Here is a 21,827-nt window from a genome sequence, read left to right on the forward strand (position 1 = left end):
CTTGTAACATCTACCTTATGTGGAGTTCGATGAGCATCTTGGATAGATATCTTCTCATTTTTCACAATATCAGGGAAGTTTTCTGCCAACAAATCCTCGACAATTTTCTCTGTATTTTCTGTTACCCCTCCCTGTTCTGGTACTCCAATCACACGTAGGTTATTTCTCTTGATAGGGTCCCACATGATTCTTAAGTTTTCTTCATTTTTTTTAATTCTTTTATCTGATTTTTCTTCAAATATATTAGTGCCAAGTGGTTTATCTTCTAGTTCAGAAATTCTAGCTTCTACTTGCTCAGTTCTGCTCCCCTGACTTTCTATTGAGTTATCTAATTCTGTAATTTTATTGTTAATCTTCTGAATTTCTGATTGTTGTCTGTCTATGGGTTTTTCCAGCCTATTAAACTTTTCATTATGTTCCTGAATAATCTTTCTGAGTTCTTCAGTTGCTTTATCTGTGTGTTCCTTGGCTTGTTCTGTGTATTGCCTCATTTCCTTCCTGATGTCTTGAAGGGTTCTGTATATTAAACTTTTGTATTCTGCATCTGGTAATTCCAGGAATGCACTTTCATCTAAAAGATTCCTGGATTCTTTGTTTTGAGACACTGTTGAGGTGATCATGGCCTATTTCTTTACGTGACTTGATATTGACTGTTGTCTCTGAGCCATCTATAAGTTATTGTATTAGTTTATGCTTGCTTACTGTGTCGTAGCTGCTTGCTTTGTTTTGTTTTGTTATACCCTTATGGGTTGCTTGAGTGAGCTAGCTTGATTATTTTCACCTTTGGAGCTCTGGTGTCCTGTCCCCAGCTGAATAGAGCTGTTTTCAGTTATATCAATCTAGGAGTCCATTCAATTGTCTTGTATGAATTCAGCTCAGGTTTCCAGGTAGCTGATATCAAGTGTGTGGTACAGGCTCTGTCCTACAGTCTTAGAGGGGCAGGGGTGATTGGCGTATATACCCATATCTGATTGCAGCAGGGGGTTATGCTCTGAACAAGGCAGGGGGCTGAGAACCGACCCCCAAGTGTCTCTGAGGAAAATGTGTCTCTGTTCCCTAGAGTGTGCTGGTGGGTGGCCTCTGCAGAGGGACCATGGGCACCCAAAGATTTTGTTGTAAGGGCTGGGAGGTACCAGTTATCCCTGGGTCCCTGTCACGGGTGGCTGGGCTACCCAAGTGGAGCTACCAGTCCTTATGTCCCTGTTGTGGGTAGGCAAGAACCTTGTTTAATAGGCAAAGCAATGTCAAACGTCAAACACCCACCTCTCCACCGCACCGGTGAAATGGTTGGAGTTTGCCAACAAGGGCCTGTTCTCCCGAAATAGGCCCACACAGGTCCATGCAGAAGGAAAAGGTGTTCAAGGTCCATGGATGGTTTATGCCTGGACAGGAGCCACTTCTGTCCTGAGCTCCCCCAGTTAATGGAGCTAGCAAATTATCTTTTCCCCGCAGTTGAAAATTTTTTCATTCCCCAAGTCCGGGAGGACAGCTCCAGGTGCTCACTAGGGTCTATCTCAGGCCTAGGGATTCAGCTGCTGAAGCTGGCTTGGGGGTGGAGGGGCACGGTAAAATTTACTCAAGTACTTAGCTTTTGCCGAGAGTGCCCTTCTGCTCAGGTTCCGGAGGTGTGAGTGGGCTGTGTGGCTGGCTCCTTCTCCCTGAGGAAACTGTGGCCAAATGCTAGTGCCAGCCCACTGCTGCTGAGGCCGCTCCGGGAATGGTGCCTGAGGGCTCCCCGCGATTCAGGTCCAGCAACTCCTCTCCACTTATGAACGGTCTCTTCCTTCTCCTGCCCCTCAGTTTGTTGTCTAAGCTTGCCTTTGATGCTCAGGACTCCCCGCTTGTCACAAAAATACTCGTTTCACTTGTTTTTTTCGGGTCTTTGTTGTAAAGAGGGCTTGACGGAAGTGTCTGTTTCACCATCTTGGCTCCGCATCCATGAGATCGGTTTTGAGCAGGACCTGAAGGCACAAGTTAGTTACATGAGGAAGTGACCAAAATGCCTGTGGTCTCCAATCGTGTCACGTTACCTTCCCTCTCCCTCATGGGGAGTTTCTTATGATTGCCTGACTGAGGAAGAAAAAACTCATTCCTGGTTTACAAATGGCTCTGTGTGATATGCATGCAGACACCACTTGGAAGTGGACAGTGGCAACACTATAGCCCCTTTTTGGGAACTCCTGAAGGACAGTGGTGAAGGAAAATCCTCCTAGTGGGCAGAACTTTGAGTAGTTCAACAGGCTATTCATTTTGCTTGGAAGGATAGATGACCAAATGTGAGACTGTATAATGATTTATGGTCTGTGACCAATGGTTTGGATGGATCGTTAGGGACTTGGAAAGAACATGATTGGAAAACTGGTGACAAGAAAGTATGGAGAAGAGACATGTGGATAGACCTCTCTGAATGGGCCAAAGAATTGTAGGTATCTGTGTCTCATGAGAATACTCACCAAAGGATGACATCAGCAGAGGAAGATTTTAGCAATCAAGTGGATAGGATGACATGTTCTGTGGCAACTAGTCATCATCTATCTCTAGCCACTCCCATCATTGCCCAATGGGCTTATGAACAAAATGGCCATGGTGGCAGGGTACAGGCTATGCACAGGCTCAGCAATATGAACTTCCACTCACCAAGGCCAACGAGGCTACAGCCACTGCTGAGTGTCTATTCTACCAGCAAGAGAGACCAACACTGAGTTCCTGGTATGGCACCATTCCAAATGGCAATCGGCCAGCAACCTGGTGGTAAGTTGATTACATCAGACTCCTTTCATGATGGAAAGAGCAGTGTTTTGCTCTTACTGGGATACATACTTTCTTTGGATATGGTTTTGCCTTTCCTGCATGCACATACAATTCTTCCGCCAAAACTACCATCCCTGAACTCACAGAATGCCTTTTCCACTGTCATGGTACTCCACACAGCATTGCCTCAGATCAACGAACTTAAACCAACAAAAAACCCACTGTCATCAAGTCAATTCTAACTCATAGCGACCCTATAGGACAGAGTAGAACTGCCCCATAGAGTTTCCAAGGAGCACCTGGTAGATTTGAACTGCTAACGTCATGGTTAGTAGCCATAGCGCTTAACCACTACACCACCAGGGTTCCTCAGAGAACTTACTTCACAGCAAATGAACTACCATAATGGGCCCATGCTCATGGAATTCACTGGTCTTACCATATTCCTCATCATCCTGAACCACTTGGCTTAATAAAATGATGGAATGGCCTTCTAAAGGCACAATTACAGTACCAACTATGTGGCAATACTTTGCAGGATTGGAGCAATGTTCCCCAGGAGCCTATTTATGCTCTAAACCAGCATCCAATATATGGTGCTGTTTCTCCCATTGACAGGATTCATGGCCCCAGGAATCAGTGGGTGGAAATGGGAGTGGCAACTCTCATTATTACCCCTTGTGACCCACTTGCAAAATTTTTGCTTCCTATCTCCACAACCCTATGCTCTGTGGGTCTAGAGGTCTTAGTTGCAAAGCAAGTAATGCTCTCACAAGGAGACAACACTGATTTGATTTAACTGGAAGTTAAGAACACTACCCAACCACTTTGGATCTCATGCCTCTGGATCAATAGGCAAAGAAGGGAATTACCATATTGGTGGTGTGATTGATCCTGATTATCAAGGGGAAATCAGATTAATATTACATAATAGAGGTAAAGAAGTATGTGTGGAATACAGGCGATCCCTTAGGACATCTCTTAGCAATGCCATGTCCTGTGATTAAAGTCAATGGAAATCTACAACAATCAAATCAGACATGACTACTAATGGCCCATATCCTTCAGGAATGAAGGTTTATGTCACCCCACCAGGCAAAGAACTACAACCAGCTGAAGTGCTTGCAGAGGGCAAAGGGAATATGGAATGGGTGGTAGAAGAAGGTAGTTCTAAATACCAGCTGTGATTTTGTGACCAATTGCAGAAAGGAGGACTGTGATTGTTATGAGTATTTCTTCCTCGTTTTGTATATGTGTGTATATATATGTATACCCACACACACGTATATATGTTAAATATGTATATGTATATAATATCTTTGTTTTCTTCCTACTCCATTACCTATTATGAAATATAAGATGTAAATGGGGCTAGTACGCTTTTGGTTGTATGCCTGTTAGTTTTATCATGTTAGGCACACATATGACTTTGTAATGGTCTTTATTTAGAGATCACATAAGGTTTAAGGAAATGTGTACAGGTCCCAAGTTGAAACATAACCTTAACCATCACAGTGTTGTAGATATTAAGGCAGTTAATTTGCCAGTTTTGAGAAAGGCTAGATCTTAGTGTACAATGAAATGAAAGGAGATAATATGGTACCTGGAGTAGTGGTTAAGTTCTATGGCTGCTAACCAAAAGGTCAGCAGTTCAAATCCACCAGACGCTCCTTGGAAACTCTATGCGGCAGTTCTACTCTGTCCTCTAGGGTCGCTATGAGTCGGAATCTACTCGAAGGCAAAGGGTTTGGTTTTGGTTTCTGGTTATCTGTTTTGTACATGAGATAATCAGGACCTTTGAAAGATAAGTTGATATAAAAATATTAAAAGTAGTTATATATGAAATGTGGCATTATTTTTTTTCTTTTTTACTATATTTCCCACAATGTAGTATGAATGTGACTTTTATATTAAAAAATAATTTAAGTCTTAAGTTTTAGGCGTCATTTCCTATCAGGATGAGTTGTTTTGTTTTCTCCTTAGGTGAATCTTTTCATGTTGTGAGTATAATAGGCCATTGTATACTGGGGAATTTCTGCCATAAAAGAATTACAGGGAACTTGCCAATAATATCTTGTAATCTAAAGGCCCAATCTTCAAAATTTATGATTTTGGCAAATAGTTGTAGCTCATGCTGTAAGGATCGGGCACATACAATATCTACGCCTTCTGTTGAAAATTTTTGTGTAAGCTATTATTTATATCTTTTGTTAAAATCAAGGTTAAGAAATATTGGCATCCATTTTTTAAATCCCTGCCAATAGAAACTATTTCACATTTGTTTCTGAGTAATGTTCTTATCTTTTGAATTTAGGTAATTTTCTTAAAAAAGAAAAAAAAAAAATCCAGACCTCAGTTAGGAAACTACTTAATGCAGCAATGAATTAGTGTATGTAATATCTGTCTCAGACAAGGCAGAGTCCTCTGTTTCTTTCTTTCTTTCTTTTTTGTCTCTGGCCCATGATTGAGTTCATTCTAGCATATCATCGCTGTGGAGAAGATATATGAAAAAAGGCCTCATAGTACACCCATCAGCAATAATACGATTCTCTCTGGGCTGAATCTAATTATTTGAAACAACAACTCAGAATATCTGCTGCATCTCAGGACCCTCAAAAGTTTCCTATAAACTATATTATAAGAACCAAAATGAGAGAAAAACTTGCTTCCCAGAATTTAAGATCACAACAAATGATGTAAAATAATGTGGGAAGACACAGAAATGAAGTCAATTAAAGACTAGAAAAAAATAATTTTTTTAAGGAGATACAAAGTTTATGAAAAAGGGAAACTGGATGTGAGGATGATCCATAGCCATTTGAGATAAAATATTTTTACCTAAATTTTATCGAGAGCTTTTTTTGATTTTGGGGGGAGGGGGTTTCAAAGATATGATTGATTTTTTTTACTTTGGAAAGCGAATTTCAAATTATGCAAAGTATTCTTAAACACCAAAAATTGTAGTTTCACAAATCAAATGCCAGGTATGCATATTACTAGGAATGTGGTGTAGTGTGAATTTCCAGTGTTGACTACCCACATCCTCCCTCTTCCAAATAAAATGACTAAATCTTGCTTTAGATTGTTCACTTTTATGTCTGTAGAAATATATTTCCAGATATAAGTGGTGTCACAATCAATAATTTTACAGACCAAAGAAGTGAAATTGAATTGAAGATTTAATAAATAACGACTTAACACACAATCACAATAGCTAGTTTCTATTTGAGAAGGTGGGAAGAGAAAAACACTAAATAAGTAGCTACAGGAATCCTCAAAGCAAACATACTACCCTCCTCATTGAGCCTGGAAAATTCATTAGAACAGGGCCCGGGGGACTTTATAGAGATATTTCAAGAGGCTAAATAAGAGCTTATCAAAGACTGAAGGAAATTAGCACTAGAAATGCCCTCTAAGGAAGTTCACAGTTTTAGAACTTAGCCATTTTTACTCCCTGAAGCTATGGAGAGCTGTGAATGACAATACTAATATTAACATAAGAAGAAAGGCTGCTGTGCTATTTGCTATGATTAAATTTTAATTTAACTGGGGGATGCAGAAAGCTGACCAAAGTACATTTTACTTAATGAAAGCTCTATTGGTCTTTACAATAGCTATCCTAAAAAAGATGACATTTTAAAAAGTCATATTTTAAAATATTTTATTTCATGTTTCTTGTGAGGATAGTGACAAATACATCATAAGTGTGAGCAATTTTGGACAAACTGTATATACGTGATTATTCTGTTTCAAGGACTTCATCTAATAGCGGATTATACACTAAGCCCTACAGAAAACTAAGTTAATGAAATGCATGAGGACATAGTCTATCATGTAGCAGTATAGAGATTATTATAACCATATGGTTTTCTGTTATATGTCAAAAGGAAAATATTATAGCTCGGAAACCCTGGTGTAGTGATTAAGTGCTATGGCTGCTAACCAAGAGGTCGGCAGTTCAAATCTACCAGGCCCTCCTTGGAAACTCTATGGTGCAGTTCTACTCTGTCCTATAGGGTCGCTATGAGTCGGAATAGACTCTATGGCAGTGGGTTATGGTAAGCAAACTACGGAAAGCCTATGGTCACGCATTGCAGAAAATACCTCCGTGAAAAGATTTTGAAGATTGCTTAGAAAAAATCATTGACCTGAGTGCAGTCAAACTTCACTTAACGTGCATTTTTTTTTTTATTATTATTACAAATGAGGGCACCTTATTATGTTCGATGGACTATAAAGATAAAATGGTCGTGTCAGAGAAGAGGTAAGTCAGGACAAGAGGGCTCAGAGAAGAGAATACGTGTTTATGAGATTCAGTAAAATCTTGACTTCTGAGGCATAAGGTCAGGGAACTAAAGAGTCCAAACTCTATACACAAGGGCAGTGATAAAGAGCTTCCAAATGACTAGTGTTAGGGTTCCTTATACAGTTTAATCTTACTAAGTGTGTCACAAACATTCAAGGATTTCAAGGCATGTTATGAAGTAAAAAACATTGACAAAAATTGCATAATAGTAGTGGTCGTTGTTGCTGTGTGCCATTGAGTCAATTCTGACTCATAGTGACCCTATATGACAGAATAAAACAGTCCCATAGGGTTTCTTTATGGGAGCAGATCACCAGGTCTTTTCTCCCTTGAGTAGCTGGTGGGCTCCAACTGCCTACCTTTGGGTTAGCAGTTGAGCACTTAACCATACTAGTGTTAAAGGAGAGGAAAGAAGAAATCCAGAAAGCAGCAAGGAAAATATTTATTATTAATAAAAAAAATAAAGTAATATAAAATAAAAAGAAAATAAAATTCTCCTTTCCTGAAGAATTTCACTAAATAAGAATCCAGGTTTTCAGAGAAAATAAAATGTGTAATTCAGTGACTAGTCTCAGAAACATGAAAAATAAAGGCTTGGCAAAGGCAAAGGAACTTGTGCTGTAGCAAAAGCAGCATAAATGAGAAGAAAGAAATCATTCAGCCATCAAAAGCTACACACACACCTGCACACACACAATCAGGGATGATAGCATAGAAGTAAGAGGAACTCCCTGCTTCAAATACCAGCCCTGCATTAACTTGGCTTATATTAATTAACTTTATCAATGTAGCTTTGTAACAGAGTACCTGTCCTGAATTTCAAGTATTACCTGGTGTTCTGAGGGACCATAGCATGCCAACTCTGTGACATTCCATAGTACTAATTACCTCTGGAAAAAAGTGTGAAATGCATAGACATGGAAATTATAACTAACAAAATAGTTCTTCCACGAAATTTTAGAATGACTTTCAGGCTGCCAAAATTTAAAGTGTATTTTGATATCATTTCATAACAAGAATAATATGGCCTTCTCACGTCTCTGGGGTTGCCATGAATACAAATCCATTCCACTTGAAGGCAACCAAGAGCAACAACTCATGTCTTTGGATACCGTCTTAGTTATCCAGTGCTACTGTAAGAGAAATGCCACAAGTGGTGGCTTTAACAAACAGAAATTTATTTTTCTTACAGTTTATAAGGGTTGAAGTCCAAATTCAGGGTGCCAGCTCTAGGAGGAGGCTTTCTCTCTCTGGGGTAAGGTCCTTCCTTGCCTCTTTTCAGCTTCTGAGTCTCGTTTCCTTGGTGATTTTCATGTGGCATGTATTTTCCCCTCCATTTGTGCTGGCTTCTCTGTGCTAATCTCCTCTTTTTATTTCTCAAAAATATTTGGCTTAAGATATGCCCTATACTGATATGGCCTCATTAGCATAAAGAAAACTCCATTCCCAAACCTGTTGCCAAGTCAATTCTGACTCACAGTGATCCTACAGGACAGAGTAGAAGTGCACCATAATGTTTCCAGTGAGGGGGACTGATGGTCTCAAACAGCCAATCTTTTGATTAGAGGCTGAATTCTTAACTACTGTGCCCCCAAGGCTCTGATTCACAAGTATAGGAGTTAGGATTTATAATACCTGATTTTCAGTGGGAAAAATTCAGTCCATAATAAGTATGATGGCTCAGGGTGAAAGGCATCAATGTGAAGTACTTTATGAAAAGAGGTTCTTATCTGGAAATAGTACTTGAGCCATAAACCAAAACCAAACCCATCGCTGCTGAATTCTATAGATGATGCTTAAAAGAAAAAAGCGGTCAGGTCAGGCAGTCACTGTTTCTTGTCTTCACTCAACCCTGCCCGTTCTCATCCTCCCTACCCGTCTCACTTTCTCCCTTTCCCTTCAGTCTTCTTTTTTGCCCCAATCCCTCTCTCTTTTTCACTCCTATTTAACTCATATTGAAAACTGATAATTGCATCATCAAACAACACCAAGATAAAGTGGGTGTTTGTCATCTGCATATAGGAATTAATACACTAGAACCCAAACTGACTGAACCACTGGACTGGAATCTATTCACAAGTTTATTTAAAAAAAAAAAAAGTTGAAAGATGTCAAAATGATCTGTTTGTCTTTTACTAAACCAACAATTAAAAAAAAAAAAAACAAACTTACAGGATTTCCCAGCTATTACCTGAGTATTACATAGAGCAAGTCTACTTTGTCACGTAAGGTCAGATCAGAATTGATCTGATGGCACACAACAAAAACAACATTATAGAAATATCAGAAAATATTAATCAGTCATAGAGTGATAAGAATGATATGTACTATTTAGCCCTTAACTTCTCCTTAGCCACTTTAAAAATGCTGTTATTTATTGCTGCTTCCTCTAAAACCCACCCAGTGCCGTTGAGTCCATTCCGACTCCAGACATCTGCTATTCTACCACTGATAAGACTATTGCTCCATCTTGTTGAGATCTGTCCATACTGCAGCTTCAAAAAGAAAAACAAAGTCTAAAACTAGGCAAAGTACTGTCCCCGCTCCTTTATTTCTTGTCCTGAATACAAACAGTCCAACCAAAATATAGAACTCATATCCATTAAAAATATAGCCACTGTTGCTCCATATGCAAAGTTAAAATTAACTTCATTGATGTAGCAAAAAATAGTGTCACATGAAAAAACTAATATTAAATACTGCATGTTTTAAAGAGGAACTCATTCATAACTATCTTTGGTCACCAACAATTTAGACATTGATCCTTGATATTCTGCCTCTGTTCCTCTCTCTTGTACACACATATGCGCATACTCAGTTACAAGTTGAAGAAATGGAAGAGTTAATGTGAAAGCTGTGTTGCTTCTTTCACAAGACTGAAATGACCCCTGTGCTGCCAAAATACACACACAAAAGGAAAAGTTAACAAAACCAAATCCCCAAACAGGTCTGCAAGCCTGCAAGCTGTACAACCACCTGAGTATTAAAGTAATTCCTTTAAGCCTCAAAGGTTTCTGGGCGCTGTAGTTTCATTGCTTAACATGTGTAATTACAAAAAAATAAATTACTGCTATAAAATGAAACAAGCAGAGAAGTTTTGTATGGCTAAATGTGGAGTTCATTCATAAATGAAAGGCATTATCATATCACCAAAGGTGGAGAAGAGAATCACTCTTGCTTCTTCCCCTGCTGGATCAATAATATATCATCCCTGAGAACTATTTATTGGTTCTATTTATGTGTAACACAAGAATGTGATATAAACCTGTCTTAATCTTTTATTTCCCTTAAAACATAGATCCATAGTCCATTCACAATTGCAATGGCCCCAAACAATTGAGGCTTTTCCATTCCTCCTGATAGTGTTTTTAACTTATTGCGTGGTATTGACATGGCATCTTTTATTCTTCCGATGCACTTAGAACCGGTTCACGATATTTAAGCCCAGATATCTCCCTGTGATGATGCTGGGCTTGTTTGGTGGACTGTGCATGTAAGAAATCAGTATGTTTCTTGCTTTCTGAGACTCTTCTATGAGATAACTACCATCAAACATCTTTGAAAAGTACCAGTATGTGAATTGTCAGAAATCTCAGGCACCGAAAGAGAAAGAAGGAAAAAAAAAAATTGGGGCCGTTAAGCTTTGTTGCATCAATATTCAATACCAGCACATACAGCTGCAGAAAGAAAACATGCAAAGTGAAGACGATGTTCATGTTCTTCCTTTCCTTTGACAGCAATAGCCAGGCTGTCAAATCTACCTTTACAGCTGATGGAAAAGGAAAAATAGATATGGCAAGAACTCTGATGTTTATACCTTTAAAAAAAAAAAAAAAAAGAGAGACTTAAAAAGAAATTTCTTACTTGGAGTGGGGGACCATAGTTCAGGCCAGAAACCAAATCTCCTAACACAGATTCTTCGGGAGGAAATATTTGAAAAACAAGTGATGATTTTTACGGTACAGCCTAGTGTTCTAAAATCTACATGCAATTGTTAAATTAACTCAATGTTGCACATCTTTAGGGCGTCATCAAAACCACTCTACCCCCTTAGTACTCTCTTTATCATCTTGAAATACTCCTAAATATTTTTTAAAACGTACGTAACTATCAAATATGTACGTCCTGACAATGTGACAAATTTTAAACTACCTTAAATGTTTTTACTTTCCAACTTCTATCTCTTCTCCACTACTTGGTAAGTGGTAATGATTGAAATACAGGAGCTGGAAGTAAACTTACATATCATCTTAACCAAATAATTCCTTTCTAGATGAAGAAATTTGGGCAAAGAGATGTTAATAGACTTGCTTATCCCAAGAAGATAGGTAAATTAAGGAAATAAATTATGTAGAAATAAGGAAATAAATTAAGTACAAATGTAGTTGACACAGCAATATTGATAGTAGCAATACTTTAGAAAGTGTCTAAATTTTTTTTAACATGGCTCAACAACATTGAATAATAAATAACTATTTCAAGTGAATAAAGCAATTGTTTTTGATTATTATCATTATTATTTCATACAATTGTTCATAAAAATTTAAAAAGACATAAGTATCAGTGACTTAAAGAAATAAATGTAAAATTTACACACTGGGGGAAGAATGGCATAGAGGAATAAATAAAATGAAAAGAGTAGAAAACAAAATTGTTTATACAGAAAATATTTATAATTATATACTTAAAAATTATATATATATACATATATACTAATACCCACTGCCATCGAGTCGATTCTGACGGATAGTGACCCTATAGGACAGAGTAGAATCGCCCCATAGAGTTTCCAAGGAGTGCCTGGCAGATGTGAACTGCTGACCTTTTGGTTAGCAGCCACAGCACTCAACTACTATGCCAGCAGGGTTTCCGTATATATATATGTTGTTAGTTTCGTTAGTTGCCACCAGTTAATTCTGACTACTCATGGCAACCCCATGTGTACAGAGTAGAACTGCCCCACAGGGTTTTCAAAGCTGTGACCTTTCAGAAGCAGATCACCAGGCCTGTCTTCTGGGACACCTCTGGGTGGGTTTGAACTACCTTCGGCTAGTAGTCAAGCGCTTAACTGTTTGTGCCACCTATGAATTCCAATATATGGAATGAATTATATATTCTACATTCATTTTATATATTCATTCTACATATATTAGAAAGAATTACTACAAATTAGGAGGAATTACTACAACATTGTTATGTTTGGGTCTGGGTATTGGGGAAGGTTTCTATCTTTTCATTTTATTATTTCCATAATTTTATTATATAGCTGTTACGTTTTCAAAAGTTAAAATAATAATAAACATGCTTTACTTTCAAGCATTTCCTTTACTTTCCAGAACTGAATCTACTGGCTAGCTAATAAATCTGGCCATGGAAACTAGATCCAGTTCTGTGATCTTTTTATTACAATGGGTTAACTCATGCAATATGAACAAAGTTAAAAAAAAAAAAATTACATGAACACATTTTTTAACATAAAATATCACCTTTAAAATAGCTTATATGATAGACAATAGATACAGTGTTGAAACATATGCTTTCTGATTAAGATAGGGAACACAATAAAATCAACCCAACTGAAATCTATATACCATAAGAAAAGAGATGTATCACAAAAGAAAGAGATGTGAATACAGAAAGACAACAAGAATTAGAAAAAAGAACAGGGAATTACAATATGAAAAATGCCAACTAAGAATAAACATATATATATATTTTTTGCCTTGTTTATTTGGTTTTGACTTTCAAATCCAAAGCGTGTAGAGGGAACTTTGTACATAAAATGTCATATACAAATCTTTCCACTTTTGGAACTATACTCACACCACAGTTTTCTTCAATGACCTTCACCAGAAAAATACTTCAAGTTGTACCTAAAACAACAGCCAGGTGAAAAATATCTGATTTTACTGCTTCAGTAACTCAAAAATGGAAAATGGAATTTCACCAAATTTTCAGTGAAAATCCTCATTTAGGACTGAGTAGAAAAATTATGATGAATGTCAAGCCAATGGGTTTTTGAAGGCTGGTAAGTGGCTGCAAATAGAACTTATCAAGAAATGCCTCCTCAGCTCCTACAAGAGAGTGATGGCATGAAGCTATAACAGGCACAATCAATTTTTATTAAACATCAATGAAAAAACAAGGAAGGTCCTTTGTCAATCACACCTTTACTGGAGTCAAACCTAAGGTATATAAATCCTTTGAACATAATGCTTGTCTTCAATTTTGTTTAATGACATACAGTTTTTGCCAAGATTTTTCATAAACAATATGAAACAAATAATTTTTTTAAGTAATATATAACCTTCATGATCTTTGTATATTAACATATTAATACAGGACTGACAATTTGAAATGCCATCAACTTTTATTTACAATAAACATACTTTTTTCTCGTTATTTCTCTGGAATAGCACAGGCAGTGCAAGCTGTCTGGCATTTGAGCCTTTAATACGATATACGCATGTGTTCTTAGCTTTATATAAATATTCCTAATATTCTTCCTTATCTAGTGTCATTGTATGGAAACCCTGGTGGCGTAGTGGTTAAGTGTTACGGGTGCTAACCAAAAGGTCTGCAGTTCTAATGCGCCAGGCACTCCTTGGAAACTCTGTGGGGCAGTTTTACTCTGTCCTACAGGGTCTCTATGAATCGGAATCGACTCGACGGCACTGGGTTGGTTTTAGTGTCATTGTCATTATTATTATTGAATTTTCTTTTCATATTTGCAAAGTACTTTAAAACTGTTTCCAGTTGGTATCAAAGCAGAACACTAACATCAAACTCCCAGGTCTCCATAGATATCAAGTGGAAACCAATGAAAAAAATTTGACAATTGAATATACATTTAATGAATAGTAACCTTGTTTCAGAGGGCAGTGTTAGTTTGGTGATAGAATTCTTGCCTTCCATGAGGAAGACCCAGGTTTAATTTCTGCCCAGTGCATTTCACTTGCAGCTACCACTGGTCTAGCAGTGAATGTTTGCATGTTGCTGTAACGCTGAATAGGTTTTAGCAGAGCTTCCAGGATAAGATGGACTAAGGAGAAAGCTCTGGAAATCTATTTCTGAAAATCAGCCAGTGAATATCTATGGGTGACAATGGTCAGATCCCATTGTGCATGGGGTTGCTATGATTTGGGGCTGACTCAATGGCAGCTAACAACAACAACCACAATGCTTATTTAGGGTAAAAATTATATTTTGGCTGTTAATAAGAAAGGTCAATTGTCTTCCAAAATAAATGTAAAATATTCGATAATCTTAGCCCTATTTCCAAAGCATCTGTCTGTCTCTGTCTCTCTCTCTTTCTCTCTCTCTGTTAATTAGTGGTTAATTAAGGTTCCCAATAATGTTGTTGTTAGATGCCATCTAGTTGGTTTCTACTCATAACAACACTACCTACAACTTGAAACACTGCCAGATCGTGTACCATCCTCACAATAGTTGTTATGCTTGAGCCCATTGTTGCAGCCACTGTGTCAATCCATCTCATTGAGGGGTTTCCTCTTTTTCTCTGGCCCTCTATTTTACCAAGCATGATTTCCTTCTCCAGGGACAGATCTCTCTAGATAACGTACCCAAAGTATGCGGGACACAGTCTCACCATCCCTGCTTTTAAGAAGCATTCTAGTTGTACTTCTTCCAAGACAGATGTTTGTTCTTTGGCAGTCCATGGTATATTCTTCACCAACACCACAATTCAACGGCGTCAATTCTTCTTCAGTCTTCCTTATTCATTGTCCAGCTTTCACATGCCTATGAGGTGATCGAAAACACCATGGCTTGGGTCAGGTGCACCTTAGTCTTCAAGGTGACATCTTTGATTTTTTAACACTTTAAAGAGGCTTTTTGCAGCAGATTTGTCCAATGCAATGTGTCCTTTGAATTCTTGACTGCAGCTTCCGTGGGAGTTGATTGTGGATACCAGTAAGATGAAATCCTTAACAACTTCAATCTTTTCTCTGTTTATCATGATGTTGCTTATTGGTCCATTTGTGGAGATTTTTATTTTCTTTATGTTGGGGTATAATCCACACTGAAGGCTGTGGTCTTTGACTTCATCAGTAAGTGCTTCAAGTCATCTTCACTTTAAAGCCAGCAAGGTTGTGTCCTGTGCATAACACAGGTTGTTAATGAGTCTTCCTCCAATTCTGATGCCCCGGTATTCTTCACATAGTCCAGTTTCTCAAATTATTTGCTCAGCACACAGATTGAATAGGTATGGTGAAAGGATACAACCCTGATGCACACCTGTTAATATGCCGTATAAAATTATTGTTAGTTGCCATCAAGTTGATTCCAACTCATGGCAACCCCATGTGTGAAGAATAGAACTGCTCCATAGAGTTTTCAAGGCTGTGACCTTTCAAAAGTAGATCTCCAGGCCTGCCTTTTGAGGCACCTTTGGGTGACTTCGAACAACCTACCTTTCAGCTGGTAGTCGAGGGCTTAACCATTTGTACCACTCAAATTACCTATATGTTAATGTGTTAAGACAAATAACCTAAATATGCCTCTGTTTTTTTCTCACTTTTTAGAAGATTGGCTATGGTTAATCATTTCACCTTATCAAGGTACACAGTAAGATCTTCCAATGATCTAATGATTATGATCAAAATAACACCTCATATTTTTTAACTTGATTGTATTGCACACAATGTGAGCTAAATCCTTATGGAAATTATTTTTTAGCATTCGCATGGAAAATTAAAAAAAAAAACCCAGGTTTGTAGAATACCTTTCTAACAACCATATCTAAAGATAAAATTTCTAAAATGGGGTTTACCTACTAAAAAAAAAAAAAAAACTAGGCTAAGTAGTAGAGATCATTTTTGATTGTTCTTGAAAAAAGCTGTGGATGTTAGATCGGGGTGAACCCGGCATTTCTCCCCAACTCTTCCACCCACTAGTGGTGACATATTGAGCAATTCGTTGACTCAGTCTGAGACACAGTTTCCCCACTGGTAAAATCCTATTGATGATTATGGTACAATTTGTTTTCCAAAAATGGCTACAAAAGCATCTCCTATCTCACATGGCTTTTGTAACGTAACCTTCCCATTTTCCGTCAAGAAATAGAATCTTTCTCCACTCCCTGTCATCACTGCAGTCCTTGTAACTGTTCTGACATATAGACAGCTTTGGGCGGAGCACTCAATTGGCCTAGTAGCTTCTGCTTCTTGACTTTTGGAAGCCAGGTTGAGACCACCTTGTTCTAAGAAACTCAAGCTACATAGCTAGGATGAGGTTCTGCATAGAGAGAGTGGCCAAGAACAATTGACGTATCGGCCATGAGAGTGAAGAAACCACCTAGGATTTCCTTTAGATATTCTTAGCCATATGCAAGATCTTAAAGGGGAACCATCCAGTTGCTTCTAGGGAAACCCACAGAAAGTGTGAAATAATACTGATTTTTATTTTCAGCTACACAGTTTTGGGTAGTTTCTTAGGCAGCAAGCAGTAATTAGAACAATTGTCCAACTAATTACTCAATTGTGTGCATTAAAACTAATGTATGAAAATTACTTTATATAGAATATATTTTCACTAATCTGAAATATACTTTATTTTTATTTATATAGAGGTGAACATTTTTATAGAATTGAAAATAATACTAGCATTTATATATTTATCTTGAAGCTTTTCTTATCATTTACTATAATTTTTCATCCTTCTCCATTGCTTTACATTATTCCTTGCTACATGATTAAAATTAATCAAGACAAGCATTATGATAAGTTTAATAACAGTGAACAATAAGAAAAATGAAGTTAAGCTGCATAGAATATGAAGATAAAGGGAATTGAAGTTTACTGTTATTTGGGATAGTGAGAAAGACCTGAGAGAGTTTCTAGAGGGCAATCAATTATTGCTGCAGAGCCTTTTAGTTTGAACCAGCTTCTTCTTCTAAATTTTCTTCAAAGTGCAGGTATGAAAAGAACCAAAACTTCTCCAACCACACGCTGACATTGAATCGTGGTGATCTTTTGCAAAACCAGTCATACCGCTTTGCAACTCCTTTCATTAAGGAGTCGAGTTTTGTTTGTTTGTTTTTGTATTTCTCATCCCTTGTATCTGACTGGTCTTGTGACTTGCTTTGACCACTAAAATGTGGCAGAAGTGACACTGCATAAGCTCTGAGCCAGGTGTCAAGAAGCCTTACAGCTTCTGCTCTTGCCATTCACGGGTTTCCAGATGCCTTATGGACAAGCCTAGGGCTAGCCTGGTAAGTGATTCCAGAAAGAACATGTGGAGTAGAGAATAGCCATCCTATTCTCAATCAACCAGGTTTCACTTAACCAGGCACCTGACCCTAGACACATGAATGAGCCCAGCCAAGAAACTAGCAGAATCACCTAGTTGAAGCCAGTATACGTTGCTGCCCCCACAGAATTGTACCTTGTAAAAATGACGTGGTGAAGGCATCAGACTTTCTCTAACTTAACAAGGGGGAAGGAGAATCAAGATCCAAAGTCCAAAGCTGATTCCTATGAGGAAGAAGGTCAGACATGCCTCCACCGTCCAACTTTTTTACCATTTCTGACACCAACAGTCCCTCCCATGGCACTTTCTACTTCTTTGCTGGCTTCTATAGCTCATTGCAATGGCCACACAGACAACTCACAGATAGTACTCACAGTTATGGAATTTATCAAGGAAGTAACAGGTTACAATTCAGGTTCAGGAACCTTCAGGATACATTTCTTCCATCAGGGCTGCCTCTTCTCAGCTGTGCATGCAGGCATACCTGTCTCTGGCCCCTCAGCCTCTGCCCTGCTTGGGCAAATGTTACAAAGTTCTTTCAGCTCTGTTGATAATTGTCCCAAGGCACCCCACTCTTCTAGTAAGCCTCCTTCCAAAGGCACTCAGCTCTAGCTCCATGGGTCGGCAAATCCAGCTCTACCAGATGCCCAGAGGCATCTTACTTTGTCTGCAAGTCTCCGGCCCTAGGACACTCAGCTTTCTCACTCCTTGGGCTTCCAGGCCACCACGCAATCTCCTGTCAGTCTCTTGCCATCTCCTGATTCTGCTGCCGCTGTTTCTCTGCCACTGCTTCTTGGCTTCTCCAGTGTTACAGCTCTTTCTCTTGGTATCATGGTACTAGGAACTTTTTCAGCACAGAGAACCTGGGTCCAAGGGAAGTATCCCACTCCTGGCTCTTCTGTCTTGGTGGTGGTGAGATCCTCTCCTTCCGCCCCAGGATGGCTCATTTTAAGCCTAATAGAAGTGAAAAACTGACATATCCTCTTCATGAGCCACAATTACCTTATCTGCATAGCTCCACCCAATCACTTGGGTGAGAGTTACAAGACCACAGAGAGAAAGTCCTTATAAAATTGATCCATCACACCACAGAGTAAAATGAATGTGTTCTTTTATTCCACTAAATGCTTGGGTGTTTTGTTTTGGGAACAAAAAGCTAACTAACACAAGTATATCACTATCTAATTAAAAATTGCAAATATATTTTACAATGTTCAAAATTTTGTATTTAATAAATATTGACCTCATCTCAATAAATATTAACAATTTTAATTTTCTTGATTGAGATCTCAGTATAAAAGTAGATCAGGTTAATTTGAGCTGTAATTAAAAATTAAAAAAAAAATAACTGGGCATGTAAAAATAAACTACTTTAGAGTTGCATCAAACTTATGACATCATCGTGTGAAACAACCTTGTTTCACAAAACGAAGACTATCTAAGAGATGTCGTTGTTGTTAGGTGCCGTTGAGTCAGTTCTGACTCATAGTGATCCTTTGTACAACAGAACAAAACATTGCCCGGTCCTGCACCCTCCACACAATCATTGTTATGATTGAGGAAATTGTTGCCGCCACTGTGTCAATCCATCTCATTGAGGGTCTTCATCTTTTTCACTGGCCCTCTACTTTATCAAGCGTGATGCCCTCCTCCAAGAACAGACCCCTCCTGACAACGTGTCCAAAATATGTAAGACTCAGTCTGTCCATCCTTGCTTCTAAGGAGCATTCTGTCTATACTTCTTTCAAAACAGATTTGTTAGTTCTTTTGGCAGTCCACAGTATATGTAATATTTTTCGCCAACACCACAATTTAAGGTGTCAATTCTTCTTCAGTCTTCCTTATTTGTTGTCCAGCTTTTGCATGAATATGATGCTATTGAAAATGCCATGACTTGAGTCAAGCGCAACTTAGTTTTCAAGGTGACATCTTTGCTTTTCAACACTTTAAAGAGGTCCTTTCCAGCAGATTTGTCCAATGAAATGTATCCTCTGATTTTTTGACTGCTGTTTCCATGGGTGTTGATTTGGGATCCAAGTAAAATGAAATCCTTGACAATTCCAATCTTTTCTCCATTTATCTTGATGTTGCTTAATGGTCCAGTTGTGAGGATTTTTGTTTTCCTTATGCTGAGGTGTAATGCATACTGAAGGCTGTGGTCTTTGATCTTCATCAGTAAGTGCTTCAAGAACTCTTCACTTTCAGCAAGCAAGGTTGTTAATGAGTCTTTCTCCAATCCTGATGCCCCATCCTTCTTCATATAGTCCAGCTTCTTGGATGATTTGCTGAGCATACAGATTAAATAGGTATGGTGAAAGGATACAACCCTGATGCACACCTTTCCTGACTTTAAACCAGTCAGTATCCCCTTGTTCTGTCTGAACAACTGCCTCTTGATCTATGTAAAGCTTCCTCACGAGCACAATTAAATGTTATGGAATTCCCATTCTTCTAAATGTTATCCATAATTTGTTATGATTCACACAGTCAAATGCCTTAGCATAGTCAATAAAACACAGGAAAACCTCCTCTGGTATTCTCTGCTTTCAGCCAAGATCCTTCTGACATCAGCAGTGATATCCCTAGTTCCACACCCTCTTTTGAAACCAGCCTGAATTTCTGGCAGTTCTCTGTCCGTATACTGCTACAGACACTCTGAAATTATCTTCAGCAAAATTTTGCTTGTGTGTGATATTAATGATATTGTTAGATAATTTCTACATTCGTTGGGATCACCTTTCTTGGGAATAGGCATAAATATGGATCTCTTCCAGTCACCTGGCCAGATTTCTTGGCATAGATAAGTGAACACTTCCAGGGCTGCATCCTTTTGTTGAAACATCTCATTAGGTATTCCAACAATTCCTGGAGCCTTGTTTTTCACCAGTGCCCTGGGTGCAGCTTGGACTTCTTCCTTCAGTCCCATAGGTTCCTGATCATATGCTACCTCTTGAAATGGTTGAACATTGACCAATTCTTTTTGGTATAATGACTCTTCTAGCTTCTTTTGATGCTTCCTGAGTCATTTAATAACATGTCGTTATAACACTTGTCTTCTTGAGCTGCCCTTTAAAATCTTGTGTTCAGTTCCTTTACTTCATCATTTCTTCCTTTTGCTTTAGCTGCTCGAGGTATAAGAGCAAGTTTCAGAGTCTCTTCTGACATCAATTTTGGTCTTTTCTTTCTTTCTTATCTTTTTAATGACCTCTTCCTTTCTTCATGGATGTTGCCCTTGATGTCATTCCACAACTTGTCCGGCCTTTGGTCATTAGTATTCAACACGTCAAATCTATTCTTGAGATGGTCTTTAAATTCAGGTGGGATTACTAAAGGTCATACTTCGGCTCTTGTCAGCTTCTAATTTTCTTCAGTTTCACCTTGAACTTGCATATGAGAAACTGATAGTCTGTTCCACAGTCAGCCCCTGACCTTGCTCTGACTGATGATATTGAGCTTTTCCAAAGTCTTTTTTCCACAGATGTAATCGATTTGATTCCTGTGTACTCCATCTGAGATGAGGAATGCTCAAACCTAGGATCAAAAACTAGTAACTTCTGGCTCTTGCTCATTCCATTTCAAAATGATATCCTCACTGTTTTGTTGTTCTAACCTTTTCATATTTTCATGCTATGATGTTGTTTCTTTGACAATAATTACTAACCTTCACGTTTTTAAATATTTTAAAATCAGTGAAGCATGTTATACAACATGCAGAAAGATTTCAAATAAAAACATAATGACAAAGCTTCAACCCCACAGAATTTGAAATTAAATCAAAATTAGTTTAGATTTTGCATAGTAGAGAGAATGTAAATGTTAGATGTTGAGAGTCATTATAATGAATATCTTTAAATGGGATATTCTTGTCCTTGTATCAACATCAACAACTCTTCTGCCTATGTGAATGGCAATAATTTTTTTTTCAATGAATAATGTGCTTTTCACAAAAGAGACATAAGTGGCATATTACAGTTCAAACAAAATAAAAGGAGACATCCACTATGTATTGCTTTCTTTGATACACAAGTCAAGAGAGATTCCTTCAAATGAAAAAAAATAATTATAATAAATAAGCAATGAATACGACTCTCCAGGGGTGGAAACGTTCAATGCTATGGTACATAAACAGCTCCAGTTTTTCCTGAAGTGAAGCCAAAACAAAGTCAAATTCTCTTCTAAAACTCTGGATGCTACAAAAATATTTTTTATTTTTATTTTTCGTATGTGATGCTTATCTATGTACCACAATTTTTTGGACAAATGGTGAAATAAAAACAAAAGCCCTGTGCTCTTCAAATGACCCAGTACAGTTCCTTAAGAATATGTTCGTCCTTATTGTAAAATGTTTTTAGAAGATTTTCTTTCTTTTTTTTTTTTTTTTTAACTTTCTCTCTAAATGTCAAGTCTGGGTATAAAAAATGTGACAAATCTTTCTGACAGCCACAGTGGAGTAATAAACCATGTGTTCGGATGTTCTTACTGCAATCGACATTTCCTTACT

This window comes from Elephas maximus, chromosome 7 (genome assembly GCF_024166365.1).
Source record: "Elephas maximus indicus isolate mEleMax1 chromosome 7, mEleMax1 primary haplotype, whole genome shotgun sequence".
NCBI lineage: Eukaryota > Metazoa > Chordata > Mammalia > Proboscidea > Elephantidae > Elephas > Elephas maximus.